Source organism: Chamaea fasciata, unplaced genomic scaffold (assembly GCF_029207755.1).
Source record: "Chamaea fasciata isolate MVZ Bird 193981 ecotype frontalis unplaced genomic scaffold, bChaFas1.0.hap1 SCAF_193, whole genome shotgun sequence".
Taxonomy (NCBI): domain Eukaryota; kingdom Metazoa; phylum Chordata; class Aves; order Passeriformes; family Sylviidae; genus Chamaea; species Chamaea fasciata.
The window spans coordinates 103176-130819 of NW_027094278.1; the positions used below are offsets into that span (position 1 = coordinate 103176).

General features: G+C 41.1%; 1 long non-coding RNA gene across 1 annotated transcript; it reads right to left on the reverse strand.

Moving 5' to 3' along the window:
* LOC136304831 (uncharacterized) lies at positions 1 to 26983 on the reverse strand. Its single transcript, XR_010724841.1, has 3 exons — positions 26924 to 26983; positions 2355 to 2462; positions 1 to 1319 (listed from the first exon to the last, which is right to left on the reverse strand). It is a non-coding gene; the product is annotated as an uncharacterized lncRNA (long non-coding RNA).
* Positions 26984 to 27644: the final 661 nt, after the last annotated feature.

Sequence of the window (27644 nt, forward strand, 5' to 3'; positions counted from 1 at the left end):
TGCAACCAAGAGGGAAATGGCGAAAAAATAGCTTGAAACTATACCAGTTTCAAGCTATTATTAACTAGCAGGCATACACTGACAGTAGGAGAGATGCGGTGGCAAGAGGACTTTCAATAGCCAAAGAGCCCTTTCATCATCTGACCAGCTTCATCTATTGTATTCAAATAAATGTTAAAATACAGAGAAATCACACATATCTAGAGCCTTTACAAGGAGTATCCAGTTGCAGATTTCTTTCTGCACATGACTAAATTTAATGCATCCTTGCCGTATACAAAAAAAAAAAAAAAAAGCCTTGTGAAATGAGAGGTGCTAACATTTTCTAACAAATGCGATGACATTACAGAACAGGATCCTTTTTGTTACTCATGAAAACAACATGCACTTGGTGCAATTGATTTCACACATAAACGGCAACAGTTTCAAAGCCCAATATTGCTTTTTTTGGCCAGTTAGTAGAAACCCATTTCTAAAGCTGATAGCAACTCTGACAATTAATTACAAGCTCAAGATCAAGCATGTCAAATCCTTGTGAAATCCCTAGACATCAATCAGAATGACTCCTGAGGGCCTCCATAGAGTTCAGAGCAAGTATTCCCTCTTTTTGCAGATCATCTTTCAGTGCCTCTGAGCTGCACAGATTATCAGCAGGAATATTTTATGGAATAAGATCAAGGTAAATAGGACCAGGAGGTGTACAGTTTCCTGAGTTTAGGTACAACAGACTTGCCACAGGTAAATAACTGCTCACTTAGGCACTTATACATATTACAGCCTGGTGAGGGGTGGGGAAACACTCACAAAGGAGACTAAAACACACTGCAGGGCAAACTGCAATTCCACCAATCCACACCTGCAAAACTCATTTACCACAACCGTGCTCAGCACTCCATAAAGACTCCTAATGAATTTATGCAGCACCAGTACAAGTTGACAAATACATGAAAAACATTTTAAAAAAAATAACTATAATGTCATGATGTTCCTCATGCTGATCTGAGTCAGGGTAAGAGCTGAAGGGCATTTCCTTGTGAGCTGAGAGGCCCACAGAAATAACCCAGCCATGATTGTCCCCAAGGACAACAAATGGGGCAGACCCCACACTTCCAACAGGCTGAGCTAATCAACAGATCTGCACATCTACTGCAGAATCTGCATAAGAAATCGATTGAAACCATGTGTTGTTATGGATTCATTTTGCCAAAAAATTAACTGTGACGGGTTGGCACGGTAATGACTTGAACTTTTCCACAATACCATGAAGTACTGATGCTTCTGGAACAACAAAGTAGATTCTGATGTACCATTTAGCCTTCCTAGAAAGAAACCACGCCAACAAGATAAGGTAATCTTGAAATTGCCATCTCCAAGCTTCCTAAAACTGGAGAGAAGGTTTGAAATCTATTCGGACTCTGATTAAACTCAGCAATCAACACGGTAAAAAATATATTAAATAGAGCTTTTAAATAGACAAACTGCAACAGTATTTACTTATTTTCTTCTATTTCTCCTCCCTGGAATCAAGTACTCAGGAAAACTTCTTACTTCTACAACAGCATATTGACTTTTTGACACTATGATCATTAAAGTCAACGTGGAAAATACATGCCCAAATAGAAAATCTAGATGCTGAAAGGAATATCAACCAAGTCAAATCCAACTTTTAAAAACAGAATCCTCAAGAAATGAGTCACCCACCCCCAAAACAAATGCAGCAGGAGAGGCAACTTATTCATCTCACAGAGATCATTCTCCTATCTCTCCATGCTCTGCTCCAAAGTGTGTTCAAATCAAAGGTTCTCATTTTTTTTCCTCTTCCCCTCAAATGTATTTAATTAGGTTTTTTTTTTCTTTGAAGTCAAGGAAAAGAGGCCTATTTATTTCAAGGAATATTTAGCCTGGCTTTTTCCTTCCAGTGTTCTACCTCACGGCATCTTCAAACCCATTGTTCCATAGGGACAGGGAGGCATCCAAATAAAGATTAATAAAAAGGCAATTACTGTGGTATTATTAATTGAAGGAACAGGATCACTTTTTCCAGTGTCAATGAACTTCAATACACTAATAAAATTAACAAATATCAAAGTGGTTTGGGTCTGAAATAGAAACATTTCCATTAAATCTGAGTAGCTTTTCCAAATACTGGGCAAATAGTTTGATACACTTTGAAATACTAAAATATCTCCAGTGCTCCAAGATGAAGCTGAGCAAATTTCACTGTATGAAATGAGAGTAGACATTGTTTGCACCTTCTAAGCATGCATTATATTTTCATCTTGGTGCTTAAAACAAGGCCACTGCAAGGAGAATTTCCACTATCCCAGCTGTCAGTAACTGGTTTTGTGACTTACCTGCTGGGGAATTACTCACTTCCCATTGCAAATCTGAAATCACTGTTCATTTGGACAGACTGCTCCTGACTGCACCCTGATGATGTGTCCTCAGTCCAGCTCATGGCACTGGCAAGATAAATGTGTAGAATGAGATTAGGGGCAAAACACTAACAAATTTTGCTTAGATCAATGAGATGCACTCACACCCTGTCAGTACTACCTGACATCTTCCTGACAATATTATGAGGCAATTAATGTCTGTATGTCTTGGCTGATGGAGGTGAATTATGGTAAGTTCTAGGAGGCAACTGTCTAAAGCAGGGGAAGCTGATTAATTACCCAGCAATAATTCATTATTGAGACATTTAGGTTGACTTGTGCACCACAAAGTCAGAGAGAGCAGGAAACAATCAAACCTATGAATACTATTCAGACTAAACTCTTTGCAGCTATAGCCATAGAGGCACATATACATAGAAAATAACACCATCTCAGAGAAATAAGGTGCTTGGAAGCAAATCCTCAAACCAAGTGGGCAGTCTCCATCCCATACAACGGATGTATCAGCACATGCAGCAGGAGCGCCTGTGCTGGAATTCTCACTATTTCTCAGGTCTGCCTGTTTCCTGTATCAAACAATGATCACACACCCAGGGGCACAAATGAGGAGCCAGTCTGCAAAGCCTTGGGCTTTGATCTCACACTGCTACACTGAAGCAAATGGACAGGAAAATAGAAGAAGCCTGTAAACACCTCTGCTGATAAAGATCTGTATGTTAATACCTTTAACATTGACTACATCCAATTTAAAGCTGATATCTGCCTGCATATCACATACAAGTCTCTTTTCAGGTGTACAAAAAATGTGTCTATTTCACAGCATTTCTTCCTTTACTTCTCCACCTGGATCATACAGAAAATACATTTCTTGGCCACCAGCAAATCATTACCCCTCATGGGGGCTGTTCCCTAAAGAGTTTAAGTACCAGAACAATGGACTACTGCACAGCACCAAATTTCAATTGTGACTTAACTATTCCACAAAGGGGATTTACTGTAGTGACACCTCTCAGGAATACACCATTATTTTAAATTTCACTGATATTTTCCACTAACAAAACAGCACTTCTACTTTAGCAGTGATTCGAAGATGGAAACTTTCCATAAAGCCTTTTCTTTCTTCTGGGTGTCAGAGTTGTCCTCAAAGTCCTTCTGTGTTAAAAATTAATTGTCTGGTTTGGTCTAACACACCCAATGTATTAGTTAAGGAGTACATGCACAGTAATATTTCAGAAAGATTACAACCCTCCTCCCCAGAATCTTGGATGGCAATTTTGGGTTACTCTGAACCTCTCTCCAGCTTTGGCTTCTGAACTTTTCATTAGTTTTCCTCTTTTTGTAACCTGCTGTCCAAATACCAGAACAACCACTTGACCATTTCCATAAACAAAACATCCTCTGCAAAAGTCTTCAGTCAGAATCTTATTATTAAAGCAAGTTTTTCCAAACAGTTTCTGCTGCAGAGTCAAAGGGCCCTCTGCTCAGAATCCTTTTCCTTAAAAGGATGGGGATATGGATGATTTCTGTGCCTTGTAAAGGTCCAGTGCCATTCACCTCTGGATACCAAACTGTTCTTACATCTGACTGGGGATGTAGTCACGGAAGATGAGAGGATTTCTCTCTAGCAATGATATCCTGCCCCTTGGCAGATATCAGGCAGTTCAAATCAAATTTCAGGTTTAGCTCACAACACTCAGGATGCTGACAGATGATGGAAGCACTGTCACAGCAGCTCTAGCTTGACTTTCCGCCTACACTACTGCACATTTTAAATCACTTCCAAACAGGATCACTAGAAATGGGCAGCGATCCTTAAATCATCCATGAAAACACAATGGCATCCAACAGGTGTTTGCTTGAGTTATCCCCCTAAGGGAAGGCAGTACTTAAACAGGCATATAGAGGAAAAAAGGAATAATTCTGTTCCTAAGAGCTGCCTCCTTCCCCTGTCTCCTCATTTCACATCAACATCTAAGAGGTCAACATTCAAGAGCTTTTCTTACAGTCTCTTCTTGAACTCCTCGGACTTGTTCTCATCTCAGTATATCCAGGTAACTCCATTTAGAGTTAGTATATCCAGGTAACTCCATTTAGAGTTACTGGAGATTTGTTCATCACGTTTATTATCTTCCAAGCTACTAGGCAAACCAAGTGGGTTATCCTGTCTTAAAAATTCCAGGTCTGCCTGACCAATATATGATAGACATTCAATTTAGGAAATACTGCCAAAAAGAAGACATTTCCCTGATCTTCTGAGTATAGTGGACACCACATAAAAGTACTAGAGCAGAGCCATGAAAACCAGAGCAAGGGGAACAATGCCTGGCCCAGAATTGTCTCTCTCACACAGAAAAAAAAGTCAGAACAATTAGGAGGAAGTCCAAGATTATTTAGATGATAACCATGTGTCCACCAAAACACTGCACTGGGGAAATGGATGGAGTCTAGAGAATTAGAGCAGCTGCCAACATGAGACTTAAGTTTGTAAACACACTTTTCATTGTAACTCTCCACAAAAAACCTTGGGACCTTTCACTACTCTCCCCAGAGGTTTTGGCCTTGTTATTAGTTTGCTTGGTGCCAGTTTGAGTGCCACTGAACCCACCTTATAATTTATCTTCAGAATATTTAATTAGATGAATTTTGTGCTCTATTAACATGCTTGGGTTTAACTTTTTGCCTTATTTAACATTATAAAGTAGATAAAGGATAGGGCCTATAATTGTTTACATCGCATTAGGCACAATTTCTGCATTCTGTGAATGCTTCCTCATTAGTTTTTCTCTGCTTGCTTAATTTATCCACTCCAAAAGACTGAATTCATTAACTACAATTACCATGGTTATTGTCTTTGGAATATTTTTATGTACTTATAATTAACGTATTTTAAACATACAGTCAAAGGTCATACATTTGAAATCATGTGTAGCCTTCCGTACTGATATCAAGATTTAGTTCAAGAATATGATTGATAATTTAAATATTTTCCTTTCTCAAGTCATGGAGCATAATAGAATAATTATCAAAAAAAAATACTGCCATATCATCCTATCATCATGCCTATTCTATTATTCCTGTGGATTATTTGAGTAATCCATAATAATAAAAGTTCTAACGAACAATAATTAAGAGAAAAGATACAGGATAGTTCCTCCCAGTTTTGATACCATGAGCCCTGTAAGGTTAACTCCGAAGGCCTCCAACGGGCGTTCAGAATAATTCATTTTGTGTATGATATTCCTTATTTATAGCCAAAGCAGGGAATATACTTCAGCTTCTAAACATTTACAATCTCTAATCCATTTTTTTTTCAACATGAGTAATTTACATATCCAAGTCCAAACTGAATGAAAACTATGTTTTGATTTACTAAAATCTCATTATTCTTCTAATTGCAATAGGCACGAGATTGTACAGTAGCAAATCCCTCCAATTTCCACTAACTTCACTGAATACCACACCTTAACTTTATACAGGATAAAGATATTTAAGGAATTCTATATTGTTTGACAGTTCTAAGATACAGTTTTGCTTTTGCAAACTGTATTCCAACTGCTGTTTTCAACATCACCTCATGCTACACAAAAATCACAATGCAACCTTTTCATTTCCACTGGATACATGCAATATTATTATTAGTTACTAAAATTAATTGTGGGACACTGTCATGATCTTTAGAAAGGTTAAAAAATCCTTCGTTGCCCTTTAACTGAAGTCGTTTCAAGTGCAAAAACGCCAGAATCAAAGCACAGCAATAGAGAAAAGGAGAGGAAACAGAACTAATCTTATTAAGGAATGAAAAATAGATCCTTTACCATAATGAGAATGGTTCCTACAAATGGTGTTTATTGTGTGCTTAACAAAATAAATATTAATAGAACTTAGCAAAGTAATGCCTTAGATCCAAGCTTATAGCATCATATCCTTTCAATAGTTATGCTTGTTGGTTTTGTCCTTTTCTTCATTCCTGTCATTGATTATCCTTTGACCTAGTCCTCCCTCCACCTCTGACCATCATTCATCACACATGGTCTTATACTGCAAATCATCTACCCAAAAGAGAAACCAGTGCATTCTTCAGCCAGTGATCAAATTCCAAGTACTCAATGAAACAAGTCTAAAATACAAAAGATTTTTCAGTTCATTTTATAACTTGCCTGCTGTCATTACCCCAGCATCCCAGAATTAACATTTTTCATTCCCACTTCTAGATTATTTATTTCCTAATGCCTTCCATTGCTCTCTTAAGACATGTTTTAGATCTGGTTATCCCACAGTTATTCCAAGTATTTTAGCTAGGCACGACATTGAGACTGAGGTTTACCTAAGTCATTAACTGAAAGCCAGGAGAAAAAAACAAAACCAAACAAAATAAAGACCAAAACCAAAAACCAAAAAACCCAACCAACCAAACAAAAAAACCCCCAAAATCAAGACAGCTTTTTTCTGTAACCAACAGCAAAGAAAGAAAAGCGTGTTTGCTTTCCTCACTCCCATCTTTACAGTCTCTCTGGTCTTAGCATCAAAATCAAGTTGTTCCTTTTGCTCTTCCCTTGCTATTTCTTCCCCCACCAAAAATCAAAACCTGATGTCATCTAGATCAACTTCGCAATGAGAACCACAGTGCTGGGAGAATGGCTACCTGAGCACAGAAACACAGAGCTCAAAGCCTTAAACCTGGGCTAATCCTTCAGGAGAACGGGTCCATTCTCTCAGAGGAAAAATGGCAACCTGAACTGCATTAAAAAATGCAGGTTTTTGATCCCTCTTCAAGTGCACAGCACACAATATTTTGCTCTGCACATAGCTGTTTAAGCAGTCCATCATCAAGGCTTTCTAGCCTTTACTAGAAAGTGTCATTAACACGGGGGTTGGGACATTAAGTGTCAGCTTTTACCATTAACTCATTTTAAAGGCATGTTCTCTTTCCATTTAAATCTGCACTGCACCTTCAGTTTGATTTTGGCAAGCAAGACAGAGTCACAAGACAAGAAAGATCAACTCAAAACTTCCAAAAGTGAATGTGACCTCTGAAGATTGCATCCTGTTTTACCAGCTGCTTCATCAACATCTGTGCACCTTGGAGTAGCCTGAGACATAGCAAAGGACACACTTACTGCTAATTTTGATTCTTTTATAGTAAAAATTCTTTAAGAGATTTCAGGGAAGAAAAGAGCAAGTACCAAACAGTCTATAAAGGTTTCACTGGTATTATGATACAGCACATTAATAGCTTTAATGTGAAGAAAAAAAAATTACATGTGGGCTAATAAAAAGCCTTCTTTTAATTCCCTCTGTAACACCTCCCCACGACTTGACCATCTGTACATTGATATATGAGTAAAAACACTCGAATGTGTGGTGCCAAGGGACTTGTAGATTCACAGAAGCTGACTACAACAGCACCACGTTGAGAACACCCCCTGCACAACCTTCAGCTCTGCACAAGAAGCCAAAATTAGCACTTCCCCCCTCAGCTGCTTCAGAGTCGTGCTGACTTCACCAGCCAAAGAGTAATTTCATAAAACATCTGTCTGACCTAAAATCAAACTTGCAAAGAAACAAGGATAGGTTGAAGGTAAGGCAACTTGGGAAGATCTTTCCTCTGTAAAGATGCTACTGCACATCCACTCAGCTCAAAATACACCAACTCTTTAAGCATTTTTCTTTCACTCCTCAGTATTTTACTTGAATAAGCTACATATACTCTTATGAAAATGGTGCAAAGATTATAGATGTGTACAGGATATATATACAACATTGTTTCTAGTACAAAATTCATAGCTTCAGATTTTTTCTAAATTCAAATTCATGGCTTAGAAATTTGCTTTGTAGGGAAACCGTATCACATTCTTCTAGAAATCAAATTTCCTTGGGAAATAAAAGGAGAAAGAACTTGAAAAACTATTTAAGAATATCTTAAGTTGCTCTAAATCAGGAACTATAGTAATTTTTTTGGTCTTGACTCACAGCAAAATGATTTTAACTAGGAAAACAGTCTCTGCAAACTTGAACTGAGCGTTTCACCAATGCAAGTAATGAGAGATGGTTGCTGTGAAGTGAATATTTCACCTCGGGATGTGTTTTGCAATCCAGCAAACCATAAGCTGTCAGGAGCATCTCATCTCAGTGACTTCCCTGAATAGTCCTCACAGGATTTCTGACTCAGTCAGAATATGGTAAGGAGTATGGCCAAGCAGAGAAACCTCTTGATAACGTTTGTTTTTAAAGGAGGGGCAGAGTGGCATTTTTACATCTTTGCACAATAGTCCTATTTTTGCTGGGCCCAAGTTACCCTACATTGCACAGAATTTCTGATGTTAGGGTTGAAATTAGAACGGCAAATCCTAAACACCAAGGATGCAGTGTGTCCTTAAAGAGAAACATCAAAAGCTAGTACACTTTGTGCCAAGTTAAAGGTTTTGAGTACAAAGATGTAACAACAGAAATGTTCATGCATGCTTATATGAAAAAATATGAAGTGTATCTGCAACCTAGGGCTTGGAAATTATTCATTAAAATAAGAAGGCCCAAGCCCTTAGATACTGTTTTGACTTTCTTCTTATTTTGATCTTAATGTGAAACAATTTACAACATCAAAATGTTGTTATATTTCAGAAGTTTTGTTTTAATTGTAATGCCGAATTATATAATAATTATAATTTGCTTTTCAAATCATCTTTGAGAAGAAAGGAATAATAAAATTATCCTAGTAAAACCACTAGGGGATTATTGTTGCACTGGAATATCAAAGAACTTCGGATGCATTGAAGATTTATTGTCGCACAAAACATCGAAGTGTTAATGATCTTAATCTGAAACTGGGTGTTCTTCCTTTGATTAGGCACTATACATCAGTATGACAGTCTTAATACTTTCTGGTTAGACTGATAAATGCAACAGATTTTGTTACGTTACTCAGTATGCCTGCAAGTTAATATAGAAATAAAACTATTTCCTTATAAATTTTAGATTATGCAGAGGTAAGCACAGTACAGCTGTTGCCTTATTTTGCAGTGCACACTGTATTATGAAATGGATTAAGCAACTTCCCACCCCCCAAACAGGAAAAATTATGGGAGTTTTTCCTCTGAGCTGAAGTTCCTCCTAACAAATGCTTCAGTTCAAACTGATCAAGGCATTTAACATTTGAATGAGCTTACTAATTTAAGCAACAGTACTATGCTTACAGCCAGGAGCATACACACCTCACCTAACTGACTGAGCAAGGGGGACCTGCAAGTCCACAATTATTCTGGAATTTTCACTCTGTGGCTTACGAGTACCTCCATCTCATGTTTATTAGCAAGACTCAAACACAGCAAGAACAATCACATATTTCCTAAGATAATGAGCCCTTGTTAATTCTTCATTTATCCTTACTAAGAAAACCTAAGAAACCAAGCTTTATATTGCAAATGGATAACAGAAAAGAGCAAAAATTTTTCCTAAGAGTCATATGGGAATAAAATAACTACATCCATTTCAAATTATTTCATGCATACCAAACCTTGCAAAGCAGGCATGCAAACATTCATGCCTAGGCACAAAGTATTTCTGCTGAGAAATGCAATCTTTCACTTGCACATCGCTGTAAGTTAATATAAATCTTTCAAAAGATTCCTCAGTATTTTTCATTTTTCAAACCCGAATTTAAATAACATCCATCAAGAATTCACATAAGCAGAACAAGCACAGCAACAACAAATGAAAAAACGACTCTCTGAAGCAGACAGTTTAATGCCCAGCACGCAAGACAACACAAACAAAACTAAAAGCAATGGCTCAAAATAGGCACTGTTTTTTCTCTTTTCATCAAAAGCTGATTATAACCCCTCTAAGAAACCAGCATGATCTCCACAGGCTTCACTGTCCTATATGAGGAAGATACAGTGGCATTTATTTGTTGGATTCACACAGTGGGTGTGTGACCCGCTCGAGCAGGGTGTGGAGGGCAGAGCTGGGCACACATACAGCTCCTGCCCAAGGTGCACAACAAACAAACACTGCTGCTGTTGCAGGACCACCTTCCCTACACAATTTTTCCTACAGGTGATCTCATGCCGTGCAATTTGTAACAAGAAACTGAGAGAATCCAGGAATCAGGTGGCTCCAGAGAATGCTCGCTGATTTACAAGGTTAATTTCCCACAGCGGCATCCAGACAGGTTAGTGAACTATGAAGCATTTTCCTTTCAGTAATGGAATGGAATAACATGCTGACAGAACAGACTGAAAATACTTAATTTCTCCCTCTTACATAAGAATATTTAATGTGACTTCTAAATGACCCAGCTGAGAGAGGCATTCTTTCCTTAGATAAAATACATGACAGAGAAGAAAAAAAATATCTTTTGAAACAACTCTCCTTAAATTATATGGGCTTTGCAGGATATTCCATGACCAGAATGAAATCTAAGTAAACAAAGGAGGATGCCAAATTTCAGATTCCTAAGGTTCATGAAGTTGAATTCTACAGCTCATGATGACCACAGTGGTTTCAGAGAGAGGATGACAACGTTTGATGTTGGCCAAGAGTCCACAGGAGATGATGATGCTACTGAGTGATGAACAACACACACCTCTGAGTTTCCCTGTCATTCTGAACAGAATTCCTGACTGTACAATCATGCAGCAGAAAGACAGCCAGGAACCAAAGAAAATTCCCAAACAACCCCACAGAGAAGCCCCCCACCAGCTCTGCACTGCTTTCATCAAGAGGTATCAGACCACAGCTTTTTTAATGACATGCTCTTCACAACAGTACTCCATACATGAAATTTCATGTGAATAGCTGCACTGAACATGCTGGAATTACAGAAGAAATTTCCAGCTGCAGTAGAAAATTAGACATTTGATGGAACTGAGCAACTGAAAGTGTTTGTTATAAATATCTACAAGTATTTTTATAAGAGTCCAGCATCACTCTATCCTGCATCTAAGCAAACAAATATTTAGCATAACCTGCTCAACTCTGCAGCATAACACTAATGACAAGATTTCTTTTAAAGGTAATTTGTATTATTATCACTCTGATAATAACACATTACTGTCATTAACTGCAACTCATGAAAAATAAAAATACACTGCTTAACATGAATATTGCTTTCTGTTGGTTTAAAGGAGGAGGCTGACTGTCATTCTGCTCCAAGAGAAGCATACAAGGCTTGGCATGAAAACCCCTTTGGTTTATATTTTTGAGAAATCACCATTTCCCCCTGGCCTTGGTCAGAACTTCTTTTAGATTCCCTAAATGCCACCAAAAGCAGGAGACATTGGCTCTACAGTTGGCCTGTTCAGGAAGGTATGAGGGATTTTCCAGATAACACATTCAAATAGTCTCTGGTGAGTACACTAGGATTTATGACAACAATTAATACAAACTGAATCAAAAAGGAAGATAAAATGTTTTAAGTTTAGATATTATTGCAAATTCTGGTTTTTAAGATCAGAATTTTTCCAAGAATGCTCAGTCATTCTCCTGCAGCAACAGTCTTTTGAGCTGTCAGTGTGAATTGTCCACGGTTCATCCTGAAATTAAAGAAAATCCCTGGCAGCAAAAGTGAAGAGTCAGCCAAAACCTATCCATTTCACTCACTGCCAACTTGCTCTCAATCTCTCCATTACTCTCTGGAAGCTCCTCTACCAACTTTCCTTTCTTTTCCTATGTTAAGGGACAGAGGGATGGCTCTTCATACTTTTGGAGCATCTTCAGAGAAAATTTTAATAGAAGTACCCGTGTTTTATTATTTCCTCAATCTCATATTACATAAAACTATCTAAAACAGTCTCTCCTTTGGAATAAATTTGATGCCACCACTGATATGCCCATTGCACTTTACTACTATCTGAATAGGACCGAATGTTAAGTGATCTTGTTTTATTGTTCTAATATAATACCGAGAAGAAAGAAAAGTCAGTTAAAAAGCTTATTGCTGAAAAATGAATTTCTTATGAATTCTCTCTAAGTGAATAGAGAGACAGATTGCAGCTTCCTTATGAAGGAGGTTACTGGGGAACTGGCTTCTCTAATTCACACTCTCAAATAAATCCATTCTGACAAATGCTTTAAAACACATGTGAAAACCTTCTTTTAGTGTTAAAAGAAATAAAAAATACATTAGGAGAAAGGAAATTTCCCTACATGAAGACTCCACACAGTACTTCAAGAGACACTTCAAGTGCAGCCATATGCCTATGAAAACTGGATTTACACAATCTCCTGTCACTAGAATTCGTTTATTGACAGCACAAAGTACCCAGTAACTGCAGGGTCATCTTGCACTAGCATGCAGCTTCCCTCCCGCCTACAGAAAAGGTGTTTGTTTGCTGCTATTTCAGGAGTCCTGTTCACCCTGACCTACAGCGCCCTGTTTTTTATGGTAGATACAAAGCATACTGGAAGATGGAGGAAATCGAGTCCCCTCTACCAACAAGTAGACTAAAACCAAGCTTAACTCTGCCAGCTTTTCTGTTGGTAATTACACCAGGTTACAAAATTGCTGTTACAAAAAACATGATCAAACTTCAAGGAACCACACCAAAGATCTGAGGGATTCTAAAGTAAAGTTAAACAAATGTTTTCAGCCCACTACACAGACACTCATTTCTAATACAGTAAAAATACAGGACTGATGTGAATATTTTAAGAAATCATGGACTAAGCCAGCCTGAACTCTAATACAGGTAGAATCACCATTTTTTTCAGGACAATAAAGCTTGGAACTTGCATACACAACAAAATCCTTCTCCGCACGATTTACTGGCAGAAATCATCCACAAAGTTGGCCAAAAGAAAATTTTGAACCCTTTCACCTTACATATGCAGTACAAAACATTACCTGCTGCACTACAGAGAAGCAAGTCTTTTAAGAGAGTCACCTGTACCATGCAAAGTCACAGTAAAATATGACACATTTTTTCCAACTCAGTATTTATGCAGAGGGCAGAGTGTACAGGGAAGGGGAGAAAAGAATCATTATTTAATTGCAAAGCATTGCTAGAAGAAAAGCAGGTTAAGGCAGCAAAAAAGCCAAATGCCAGTAACTTTAGCTGAACAATAGTAACTAGAGACAATTGCCACAACAATTCCACATGGCTAGAATTAAGATTTGTGACAGCTCAGAGCTAAAGGAGGCACAACTTATGACTAGTTTCTTGCTATGATCAGAACAACTGCAAAAACAGAACCAGAGACACAGATTCTTGTAATGAAGACACTGAGAAACTACACTGATAATAAATCAGAGTTCCTCCCTGCAGTTATCAAATGGGATATCACTTCAGAAGCCTGATAACCTACACAACACAGTCTGGCTGCCAGGCTCACAAGAGATGATGCGAGCTTTGGGCTAGAAAATAAATATCCATTACCATGACCTTTCTACTGCACGTTACTAAGACTTGCTCCTATCTGGAATCCAAATATCTTGCAGATAAGTAACTTGCACTTTCATTGTAAGGTCCACAACTACCTGGAAAACCATTTACTGCATCTCTAGCGTAAATGTTATCTTTCTCACAACTGAAAGTTAATTACAAATTATGGATTCAGCCCAGAATGATTCACATTTCCCCTGGGGGTTAAGGAACAGAACCAGATCATTGCACACAATCACAGCCATAATGCAAAATAAATCTGTAAGTCTCTTAAACAATTGTTGCTTAAAACTCTTTAAATGAGTCTGTTCTGTGGCTCAGAAATTAAGAGGAAAATGACAAATGCAATCACTTGCAGTGCATCCGAGCCCTGAATGACCTCATGACACAAGTCAAGCCTGTCTAGGCCCAACACCATCTTCCGAGAACATTTCATTAAAGCTGAAAGAACACTTATTTCTACCTACAAGAACCCTAAAGAAATCATTTCAGGAAAAAAGCTGTCATTAGTACCAGAACATGTCTCAAATACCTGCTATGTCATTTAGAAACTGCATTGCACCATGACAGCAACTTATTTCTAGAACACTCTTTTTGACAGATACAATGCTATTGCACTAAAAATAACGTGGGTCAAACAATGAGGAAAGGAGGATATTCTAACACAGACATGGCTTACTGCATTTGTACAATGTTTCAGCAACATCTAGAAAGAAAAAAAACCTTGTTTTAAGGCCTGACTGCAAGTTAAAAGTTTTGCATTCTGGTTGGGTCACAGGGTACAAGCAACTCACCCACCATCACAGGCCTGGTGACAGAAGGGCTTTCCTGGTGGCAGAAGGGCTTCCCTGGCGCAGCTGATCCTCCAGAGCCTCCTGAGGCCTCCCCCTGCCCTCAGGCACGAGGCTGCTCTGCCCAGGGCCGTGCCCAGCACTGCACACTGACCCCAAACACACCAGGAGCCCACTGGGGCCACAGCAACCGCCTGGCGCCCCCAACACTCCATGGACAGCAGCCCACTATGACCACAGCAACAGCCTGGCACCCAAACATTCCCACCACTGCTGTCTCCTGGGAAACAGATGCAGAACCCAGGAATATGATTACCCCTATTAGCAGTACCACGACACAGGCTACCATTGCTACCAGTGATAAAAATTCAACCAAAATCCCATCCATTTCATTCTGCTGCCAACCCTCTCTGATTTAGCTAAGAGAATCATCTACATTTCCTCCAAAGATCTGATCTACTTCATAAACCATTTATTTCCAATTTCAATCCAAACAACTTGCATATAAATATTTTACCATTTCCCTAAATAATATCCACATTTACCTGGAAACCATTTACTGCATCTCTACTATAAATATTACGTTATTCAACTTCATTACAAATTTATCTCAAATTTAGAGTCCAATTTAGGTCAAAGTTTTCAGCCTTCCTAAAGTACAGTTCCATTTTTAACCTGTATTTCCATCTTCTATCAATACATAGTAAAAGCAAGTACACAATGCATTCAGTTCCCCTTAATTTTTTAAGCCAAAACTAAAAATAAGAACAAACCCAAACTTCAACCTGGTCACTGTCACAGATATGCTCTCAGACATACTTTCTCCATTTTTGGACCATTACCTCACTCTTCCTGATACTCTTCATATTGTTTTCAAAATCTTTGCACAGTGATTTGACCATTTAACTGAGACTTCAGCAGCACAGGAACCAGCTTTAGGCAACCCCTGGACAAAGAAGTTAATACTCATAAGCCTATTAAACCCGCCCATTTTTCCTAGAGTTCAAAAGCTCAGACTGTGGGGGGTTCTGCAACAAACGCAACCTGCACGCCCAGAACCTGACGGGCACGTTCAGTTCGAGTCGCCTGTGAGGACACCCACGGCCCTTTCTCCTTCATGAGGGAAGCACCGCACTAGAGGAGTAGAGGAGCGCCCCTCTCCATGACGCCCTTCCCGCCAGCGAACACCGCACGCCCTCATGCGACATCACACGGCTCGCCCCACCAGTCAGCACCCAGAAACACGGAAGCAGAGGATTGCTTTCTTCCAAAGTGATTTCTCATTTCCCGGGCTAGGAGACACACTTGTGCTGCTGTGGTAGCTTCTCTGCTTCTGCAGAGCACAGACAGCACACGCGGCTGCCGCGCCAAGCCACAAGAAAGAGCCGGCAAGAGCACTAGATCTGACGAAAAAGAGATTTCTCGCTTCCCGGGCTAGGAGATGCACTTGCGCTGCTGCAGGAGCTTCTCTGGTTGCGATATAAAGGAGAAAAGAACCTACACAGAAAAATGCAGTGTTTGATTTCATAATGTATGTCCTGAAGTCTCCACTGTGATCCAATCCCAAAACATTCCTGCAGTGTCAAGTCAACAGCTGGAGAGCAATTGTTTGGGTTTTGGGTTTTTTTATTAGATTTAAGTGGAAAATTTAAGGGAGATGCTCGATAAGCTTCTAAGACTCCAAACCACCCAAAGAAGGTAATAAGAACACGGCAAAAAACTGTCTGTTTTTCACTAAACAGGATTAAACTACTATGGGAGACTTTTTTAGGCAAGTCACTATTAGGCAGAGCGGCAGTACCATAAATTAACAGCCCTGTTGTTCAATTCACTTTTGGAAGAAATTCCAGTTCTGAGCTAATTGAGTCAGTTGGAAGTCATCAAAAACTGTGGATTGCTGCAGAGGAGAAGAGTTTTTCCTACCCCTTACCTAGTACCAAGGAAAGTAAGGTCTCCCCAACAAGATATTCAGAGATTACTGCTGTGAAATGAGTCTTCTTTGCAAGGAAGGAAGCTGCTGTTAGAGCTCCTAGGGTCATTCTAAAAACCTCAGACAAAAAACTCACAGTCAATTCTAAAGAAGCCACCAGTAGAAATACCAAACTCATTTGAAGCATCATGCAGTGCCTGGGTAAGTAGGAAAGAAAAATGGAGAAAGAGTAAATTATTACCCGTTGAAAACTAGACCAAGCAAGATGCACAAGTTGACCACACCTAAAAAAGGCACTGCTTCTAAATGGGGACAGATCTTAAAACAATAATCCTGAGTTTATGCACCTGAGAATTCCAAGATTTGAAGAACCGACTAAAGAAAACCAAACAAACAGCAATAACAACAAAAAGAAACAAGGATTAAAAACTTGCCTGGCAATAGAAATACCTGTTTTATAGGAGTTTTTAGTTTTGGTTTCAAAGATTTGACTTACTCCCAAATGAAGAGTCCACAGCAGCCTTCATCCAGAAAGAATCTCCAGGACTAGCCTTGCAAACATTTAACCAGAAGCAGGCTTCTGAAAGCCCAGCTACAGTAGCTCAAAACAGCAGCTAATTCACTCTAACCATTACCTTTTCCATCTTCCTGTACACAGATACAACATAAAGGCACAGCCTAAAGCCTTTTACTGCATCTTCCCCTTGCCAAAAGTTTCGGCTGCCCCAGCTTAGGACAAATTGAGAAAGAGACAAGAGAAAGCAGCTAAATCCTAAGGAAAGTGCACAGCCCTTCCCTGCTCTTAAACTCAGGCTCTTGATTGGCTTTAGCTGTAGACAAAGTCAAAATATGCCTTAAGTGCCTTAAGCAAAGAAGAGACTCTATTGGTTGACAGAAAAGCCCTCAAGTCCAGTTCAAAGTTCAGTAGCATTGCCTTTTAGAAAGTTAACTAATTCCTAGACATAATATAAACATAACAGAGCATTGCTAACATTGCTAGACACAATAGGTAGGCTGTAGGCCTAGGCCTCCTGTAAGAAATAACCCCATTGTCACACAACTGTCTTACACCAGGATAGGTGCAAAAAGACAGGAATTCACTTTCCTATTTATCTTCCAGATTATGTCTGTCCTGATTAACTGTTAGAAACATATAGAAAGAGGTGCAAGTACAAAACCTAGAATATTAGATGTATTTATACAGACTTCCACTGTCATTTCCAGAAACACCTTCTCTCAAGAACTTCACTCTCTTTTCCAATTTCTAGAATAAAAGAGACAGTATTCCTAGGACACTAATTAATTTTCAGCTGAATCTGATTAGTGCAGCTGCTGGACTGCAGAGCCTTGTCTTGCACAAGTTACAACTGAAAGCACAAAATACTGGATGGGAGAATAAAATGCCTCCTTTGGTTTTTCCTCCATTCAAAGGTATGGATGTGTCACCCAGAACACTTTGCCACTAGCTCACCTCTACTAACGTCTTGATACAGATCTACAACAATTTCTGCAGGCCAATGATACGTGAGCTAATTTATAAATAATGAATCAAATTAAAATACATTCAGGTAATAAACGTGCACATTTACATAGAAAACATTTGCTGAAAAACACTAAACACTAGCAACAAAATTGTATTTTCTCATTTTTTGACAGTATCTGGATCAAAGAAAATACACACCATGACTAAGCTCTTGAGTTTGAAGGCTAAAATGGATTTGACAGTAAGGGCCCATGACACCTGGCACTTGTTTAGTCTTGAAATCTCTAACCAGATGCAATCTCTGTTGGCTAACTTCTTCACTATTAGAAATTAGCAGAACTCCTGCACTGCCACAGTGACTGCAACATGTTCATGGTTTGTTGGGACCTAAAATCTCTCCACTTTTTTTTTCCTTCTCATTATATTCATGGCTTTTCCTCCCCAAATCTTCAATTTTTTCCCCCTCATTAGAAGAAAATTCCTTCTGTCCTAAAATCTGGGGGATGTTTTGAATGGTTAGATTCCAAGGGGGGGTGGAAATTTCTCTCCTACCAAAATTCAGAAAATAGTTTTCTGATTCTTTTGCACTGCCCGTAACTTCACTGTTATTGATTAGTCAGAATCCTCACAGCAAAGGTTAATTTAACAAGGATGCAGAGAGCAGAACTGCATTTTCACTGCCTAGACTAGAAAAGAACTGAATTTTCCTGGGTATCACAATTGGATACCGTTGACAGAGGCTGCCTTAAACTGGCTTTATTATCAAAACAGAAAGAGGGAGAATGACAGCAGGAAAACGGGAGAAAAATCAGAACATGCTGAACTCAATGGAAACAGAGAGTGCAGTTAAGATCAGCTCCCTGGCTAGAGGTACTGAGGGACAGATGTCTGTATTTGGCTGATCAGAATGAAAGAAATCAGCATAAGGGGCAAAATGTCTAAAAGTGGAATGGATGTAAGAGCAGAATTCTTTGCATTACAGGCATCCATTGAAGGCTATGAAGGCACTCTTTCTTTCTATCATTACTTCACCTTATAATCTCAGCTGATATAAAGCAAAGTGCTATAATTAAAAATGAATTCATTTATTCTGAACACATTCCTTCCTTCATCTTTGTCTTTAACTTTGCTCTTAAAAGCTTTAACACATTTTTTTCATTTGACATTAAGCTTCCATTTCTTCCCTCCAGAGTTATGGCACTTCCCCATGTGATGCAGAGGTATGTTCAAGTCAGTGCACGTTCTGAGACTGCAAATCACAGAATGCAATGCTCTGAGCAATGCTTTCCCTGAGACTTTGCTCTTGCATGTGCACCAGAAAGCTTCCAGGGGCCATTTTTGCCATTGAATACCAAAAAAGGTTACTACTATGATAGGGGGGAAAAAAAAGTCAATTATTACCCAACAGACAACATCAAATGCACAACACAGCATCACATCATGGAATGATGATCACAACTTGTGTGGGACAACTGTCAAAGCAAAGACTTGACCGAAAAATTCAGTACAGTTCGTACTGAATTTCAAACTTCAAGGAATATTTTGTTCTTTAAAAGACACATTAAAAAGGAAAGAATTCGGTAGCTACAAAGACAAAATTATAGAATTGTCACTGAATAATGACTTTCCTTGGGTATTTTCTTCTAGCTTTTAGATTTTTATCTTTTTTAAGAAATAGATTGAAATAAAATTTAAAACCTCCTCAAATACCGCTGAAATCCAGTACCTAAATATTTAGATATACCTGTGCCGTTCCACATAAAAAGTTGTTCAAATTCACTTGCTACTATAATTGAGTTACATCATGCTTCATCAAATGTTGCAGTTGCTTCAAAAACTTTTTTATTTCATTTTAGAAGCATTGAAACAGAATCCCTGTTGTACAAAAATTTGGGGTTCACTTTCATGCAGAGGATCCAATACGAAGATGGAAAAGTAGAAAATTAGCATATTAAATCAACTACTTTGCAGAGTGATTGCACAATGGACTAGAGGATCAAGTTCCTTTCAACAATTCATTTTCAATTTTGTGACAAATCATGATATACAATTCCTTTTCTATCACGTTTTGATTTCAATCTACCTACATGCACGGAGAAATATTCTTGCTAGGAGTATGTAGGAACAAGGTTTAGATCTTCATATCAGTATAGGAATAATTTGATGCCTGCCTTCACTAGAGGAGAAAATGCCTATGTTTGCGATAGTGATGGCAAACAATGTGCTTTTGTGGAAAATTCTTGCCGTCTGGAAAGGTGTTAAATGAACACTTTGTTAGGTTATTGGTTTGTTTTGCTGATAGCCAGAGCACTTCTTTTCTATCTTTGGCATTTATTGTTCTTTGCAAATTGCTTTCCTCAGCCGCTATAGCAATACAATTTAACACTACTTCAAGCATATCCTCACTTGGGACTGGAAAACACTGACAAAGAAATGCATCAATTAATCATCACAAATTTACTCAAAGTCATTAGGATGGAACTTACTCTCCTATATCAGGGTTCAGTTGTCTGCTAGGAATACAGCAAGTAAAATTTAGCACAAACAACTTTAAATGTTTATCTTTTGCTCAATAACCATCTTCAGGCCAGATGACACACTGTTAACATGCTAAGTCGGCCATTGTATTGACTACAAAAAAGAAGAATTAGATACACTTCTACAGATTTGACCTGTATTTGCACACACTAGTCAATGTTTTCTACTGAAAAGAAGAAACTCTAGGGGAAAAAAACCTATTAAGGTAAAATTAATAACTTAGATAAAAACCAAGTTAGGATAGATGGGACACATACCAAAGTTTTTCACATGGGCAGATCTATTACTCAGCACTTCAGACCTGAATGTGAGCTTTGACCCAGCACAGCTTGGAAGAACACCACGCCAAAATTGAGATCTCAAGCCGAAGAACAACCAGATAGATTTTCGTTCTTTATTTTCTGTACAGAGGGCAGAAAGTATGCTGCTTTACCATTTTCCCTCATGGAGAAGCACGGTTATTTAGCTCTTTGCACAGTGATACAACTTCAACAGCCACACCTTACCCAGGCACTTAATTTTAAGGACACCATTTATCTAATTGGAACCAAACAAATATCAGCACATTTCAGCTTCAATGGTTACATAAATCCTTTGTTACAAGCTGAGAGTTTCTGCAATGAAGTGGACAAGCAAGAAAGGAATAATGAATGGAAGTTTACAACCATTCCTCTGCAGATTTAGTCCAACAGAAGTTGCAAGAGCTGGATTTAGTTTTCCACCCCACCCGTCACATTTTTCACTCAATTATGCAAGGAATTCTCACGTCTTGAATCTTAGTGTAATAAATCAGATTTGCAGTTTGATTCCAGTAAGTGGTTTCAAATAGAATAAATTCTATCACAATTAACAGAATTCATGGAATTCGGTGTGTATTCCATCTAAATTTATCTGTCTGTGCATAGGTATTCTCATCTCAAGGGATTCACAAGAACATCAGACTCATGCTTCACATACAATTCTTTGTTTTATTGTTGCACTAAAAACACGTGCCATTTAGAGTTGCAGCTTCTGTACATTCAGGATTTAGAATAGATGATGTTCTCCTTCAATGACAAGTAATCTTTTTCTAGTCCTGTTTCCTACTCTAAAGTGAAAAAGCTCTAAAATACAGTTGGACCAATAAAACCCAATGATACAATACCTACTGCATGTTTCCAGCTGGAGTAGTATATGCAATTATCAGGAGTAAAAATATCTAGAATTCAACTATGTAATATTCTTATATGTATATCAGTATATAAATACAAGGTGTCTTACATATCTCTTTAAAATAAGACTAAAATTGTTGCATGTTCTAAAAAAATACTTCCAGACAGCCAAAATTTAAAAAGTTTTACAATTAAAAATGGGGTTTTATGAAATTATTTTACATCCTTTTTAATTATAGTCTGAAATGGTATAGCATTTACTTTGAGAAGAAGAACAATCTGCAAAGTAGCTAAAGTAATTTTTTATCTGTCACTAAATAGAAGATGAACCATTCCAATCTCCCTGGAAAAAAAGCATACCTTCTGGCAAAGTTCTCACTCTGCTCTATTCCTCTTTGTGCTGTGAAATACATGAGGAAGTAGAACAGGACAAGAAATTAAAAAACAAACCACACCACTTTGTATTTTCAATTCCTTGCTCACTCTTGTATCTGTATAATCCATACCGTGATTTTATCAAAAACCTAAACTCAAAATACTTGTAACAAAGATGAAGCAAAAAAAAAAAATCATCAACTACTTCCCTGAAATAAATTCTGAAATAGTTTGGGAGAGATTAATAGTTCTTAAAAAAACCATATTCACTAGCATGACTTTGAGGAGCTAAATAACAGGCCTATAAACAGTCTGCAATTTTTCAATACAAAATATCGTTATATCTTTCAAAAAAAATCTAATGTGCCAAGTCTTATTAGTATTAGAAACATATTGCTCATAAAATAAGAATTGCTCTTTTGATTATGAATTTTTTGGCACCAAGATAATAAACACTGATTAACCAATTCTACCTGAGATATTCGATTTTTTTCCCCTAAAGCAATTTCTCGCTTCCCAGGCTAGGAGACCCTCTTGCAATGCTGCAGTAGCTTCTCTGGTTGCGCAGAGCCCAGAAAGCACACGGGGCTGCTGTTCCAAGCAAAGCTACAAGAAACAGCCTCAGAGAGCACAGGATCTGCCGAAAAAGCGAATTCTTGCTTCCTGGACGAGGAGATGCAGTTGCCATGCTGCGGTAGCTTCCCTGCTTGTGGAGAGCCCAAAAACCGCGCGGGGCTCCTGGTCCAAGCAAAGCTACAGAAAGAACCTCCGAGAGCACTGAGATCCACCTAAAGCAGTTTCTTGCTTCCGGGCTAGGAGACTGTCTTGGTTTGGATAGACAGGTATTTGCCAGGGAAGATTGGAGTCTCTCTTAGAATGTGGAGATTCAATCCAACGTGGAATATGATGAAATACATTACAAAGACAAGAACCTTACACACGTTTATAGCAGCACATCAGCTACAGAGCACTACAAACATTTTGAAGGAAAGGAACTAAGGTCTCCCAGTGGCAGCAAGCACCATTTGTTTCCTTTACAACAGAAGGTGCTTCTAAACCAGGACTACAACAAAAACCCCACACATTCAAGGACCTTCCCGAGCTCTGTTCATTTGCCCAAGCAAGCATGAGTTAGAATCGTGCAACTCCCTAATGCCCTATTATCAAGGGTCAGCAAGGGAGAAGAACCCAGTTCAGGCTCCCCCAGCCCATCTCCAGGTTTCTCTATAAGCCCTCCAAGGGGCTACCTGCTCCCACTGCAGAACAGAACCAGCACCCAGCCAGCAGCTCCTCAGTCCTGGCAGGTCAGCGGCACTTCCAGGAGCACACCAGGCTGGCAGGAAACTGCCCAAAGGGCACTCAGCCCTAGACCCTTCAAACCCTCCAAAGTAGCTTGGCCAGGGGGCAGGGTCAGCACCAAAGACACAGACACCAACCTCAGGAGCTCAGGGTCTTTGGAGACAGCTCAGAGCAGCCAAGAACCTCCCAAGGAGAAGCTCAGCAATGCTCCCCAGCACTGCTACCCAAGGTGACCTACAGGGACTGAGATCCAGCACCAGGGACCCTGAGCCTTACCCCCAGCAGCTGGGAATCCCCTGTCACAACCCAGCCCTGGAGAGCCCCCCCAGAACTGGCAATTCCCGCGGGTGCGTCCGCCCGCAGGCCAAGAGGCTCCGGCTGTGCCGGGACAGGGCCCAGGTCGGGCAAATGCTGCAATAAACAGGCGCACACAACTCCCACGGTGGGAACAGCTGGGCTCAGCCTCCTCCTGCGTCGCCCCAAAGCCTGGCCAGGGCTTCAGGAGCAATGCAGGAGCTGCCTTTGGCCCCGCTCCTCCCAACAAGGCCACAGGACTCATCTCAGGGCCCTGTCCGGCCTCTGAACACAGAAAGGTCAAGCCATGTTTCACTAATGAGCACGGACCTAGCCCAGAACACTAACGATCCTGGCTACCGCACTACCGACAGGATACAAACACAACATCTGAGTTGAAGGCTCACCCAGAGGTCAGCTTTGCCTCAAGACTCTGCTTCAGGCCTCAGGCCTTCAGGAAGTCCCAAGCTGCTTGAACCTCTGCGCAAAGCCTGCTCCCATCTCCTGTGGAACCTCACAGATCAGGCAGCACTTCCTCGGCCCACTCCTGAGGCTATTTAGCCTGCCAGCAAAGAGCAGGGGCTGACCTGGGAATGACAGAAGGCAGGGAGGGGAAAGGACCCTTTTGCTTCCATCCAGAAAGCCAAAGGCCGTCAAAAAACCCTCTGGTGAACACCTGAGCAGCACCAGGAGATGAAAGGCCTGGCACTCCTGACTCCCAGAGCTCCCAGGCCTGCCTTGCCCCTCACCTTCAGCCCCCGTCTTGGACAGCAAGGCAATCCCAGGGACAGAAATCCAGGCTCCTGCTGCTCCTGGACGGAGGCACCCAACAGCTCTGTGCTGGCTCAACATGGCAGCAAAATCAGGATGCTGCTCTTCCTTGGGCAAAACTCCAGCCACTAAAAAGCTGGAACGCAGGACAACCCTGCCTCTCCACCGGGGCACTTGGATCCAGCCCTACTGACACATGGACATTTGAGACAGGAATCCATAACCCTCCGTGAAATCACAGCACAGCCTCCAGGTGTTTTCCTGTTCGTGTCCTCACTTACCTGGCATAGGCTTCTTCCAAGGCTTTGCAGACACTTTGCCTCTAGCCAAAAAGATTAACATCGCCTTCTTTCCAGCTTTCAAGAAGTCACAGCAAGTCATCCTGGTCCAATGTTCCACATCAGATTCTCCCATAAGAAGATAGATATTTTTCCATTCAGATCCTTTCTCAAGCTATCAAGAAAACCAGGACCCCACATGCACTCCCAGAAATTCTCTCAGCACCATTTGCTGCTTCTCTCTCTGCCAGGGCACCAACAAGTCCTGGGTTGCTTCTTGTTCCATGCTGGCCAGTGACCTTGAGCGATAAAAGAAGGCACCAGTATTGCTGCTAATTTTACAGCCACAGGCTTTCAGCTTCGCACAGGTTAAAAGCAGAAGCAGACACTCCTCCCCCTGCTGGAGCTGATGGGTCCATTCCCCGCTCTGCTCTCACAAACCCTTCAGTCCCGCTGCCAAACCCAGCACTGCTGCAGATCTGCAACACAACAGCACTTTATCCAGGGGGGCTGCCCCAAACACACATTTCCCATCACGGGTCCAGAGCAGCCCCAGCGCTTATTTTACATCTCCCCAAGCACGGCCAAGGTCCCCCCCAGGTGCACAGGAACATCAAATCCTCACGGTGTACCAAGAGCACCAACAGGTTCAACCCATTCAGGCAACAACTGCTCCAGTTCACTGCCGGGCACTGGCACTGCTCGGTGTGGGAGGATCCACTGAGCTCCTGGGTATACTGAAGGACAAAACATTTCCCATCATGTATCCAGACCAGTTTATTCACGGGGCTGCTCCAAACACACATTTCCCATCAAGTAACCGGAGTAATCCAAGTGCTGATTCTACCTCTCCCCAAGCGCGCCTAAAACCCCATGCACACAGGAACACCACATTCCCACAGGGTGGCAAAAGAAACTGGAATAGACTTCATCCATTATTCCTCAGACAACAATTAATCCAATTAACCACCGTGCACTTGCAGTGCTTGGTTTGAAGGGTCAATACACCTTCTGTACATGCTGAGCTACAGAGCATAAACACAAAAATGAATCTTGCTCTGTAAATAAAACCAAACAGAAAGAATAACCATAAGAAAATTCCATAGACAAGGAAACTCTTGCATGCCTTTAAGCATATCTCCTGAGAACTCAAATAGCCATTTACAACAGGAAGTATTCCCAAGCCAGACAAAAGCCCCGAACACTGGACCTAGTACACAAAGTTTCCAGTACAAAACCTTCATGCTTCATGACAAAGCTAAGACAAGGAAAAAAGCTCCTCCTGACAAAACAAGTTAAACACTCTCTACCCCCACGATAAAAGTCCCCAAAACATACCCCCAAACCAAAAGCAAACAAAGCAACCCAAACAAACCCCAGCTGCCCTGAGTGCCATTTATCATTCAGCCCCTTCCCAGACTGGGGACACCTAAGGGAGGTCTCACACACCTTTTCCAACTCTTCTGCCCCTGCTTCCCTGCCCCTCAGGCACCACTGCCCTGCCCAGGGCTGAGGCAACCTAAATATTATGGAACAAAAAACTTAAACTAGCAGAAATAACTCACACTACTCAAAAGCTGTCTCTGCTTCCAATAAGTAGCCCTTTGAAACATGATAGCACTTTCCACAGAAATTCTATAATTGAAGTCACTCCATAAACCAGCCAAGAAAGCAAACCTCACAAGGTTGTTTCTTCCTACCATGTTCTTCCTAGTGAAAGGCTAATTAAAACCTTCACTACCAGACACCAGCCAGGCCCACATGTCACGGGAGATTAAAGGGGGAAAAAAAAGACAGGAAAACTTTGGTACCTTCCCTAAACAACACACCCCAAGAGTACACGTCCTCCCCCCCCCCCCCCCCCCAACACCTGCAAACACATCAAGGCTTAGCATAGCTTTGATTTATAGGAGAACTTACCAAGAAAATTCTATAGCACAGCACAAAACTCCCCACATTCCCTCTACCTCAACCATAGGAAAGCTCAAGCAAGAGAAAACACTGAGACAGAATGCACAAAAAAATCCCTGATTTAGCACCAAAAAAGGCCAAAAACAAGCTAAATTAAAACAACGTCTGCCTCCTAACCACACATAACAGAATATCTTGGAATTCAGAGAGAAACTCTGACAAACACACAGAACAACAGCCCCTCAGCCCTACCTACCATCACCCACTACATAATAAACACAATCCCACACAGCACAGCTTATACAGAAACAAATGAACAAATTCTCACCGCGCTAAAACAGCCTGGAGAAACTCCATACCCACACAGACAGACCTCAGCATTCCACACCGAACCACAGATCCCCACAGCCCCTTCCGGGGCCCTTTTGAACCCCCACCCGGCTCGCGATTCGTGGGCTCTCTGAGGCATCGGAAGCGCTGATTGGACAGCGGGCCCTGGGAACCCACCCGGCCCCGGCCCTGCCCAGCCTGCGCTGAGGGCCCGGGGGCTCCGCCCCGCCCTCAGAACCGGCACCAGCCCCCCGGCCCCGATCCCCCGATAACCCTTGGCACCGGCCTGGGCTCTACCCCCGTACCGGCCCCGGCCTCAATCGCCCCCGGTCCTACTCCCTCGTCCCTGCCCCGGCCCCGCCTTGGCCCCGCCCTGTGCTCTGCCCCAGACTCTGCCCCGGCCCCGCTCTGAGGGCCCGTGGCTCCGCCCTCTCCCTCGATCCTCCCTGGCCCCCCCACCCCGGCCCCGGCCCCGGCCCTGCTCTGAGGGCCCGGGGTTCTGCCAGATCCCCCGGCCCTGATCCCCCCCGGCCCCGTTCACCCCCGGCCCCAGCCCCGCTCCCCCGCTGCAAGCCCAGGCTCCGCCCCGGCTCTGACACCAGCCCAGCCCCGGCCCGCCCCATCCCCCCCGTGGCAGGTTTGCGTTCGGTTTGTGTCTGAGAAGTAGGATCTCTGCCAGAATGGTGCTGTTGGGAAGAAAGTAAATCTGCCCCAGGGAT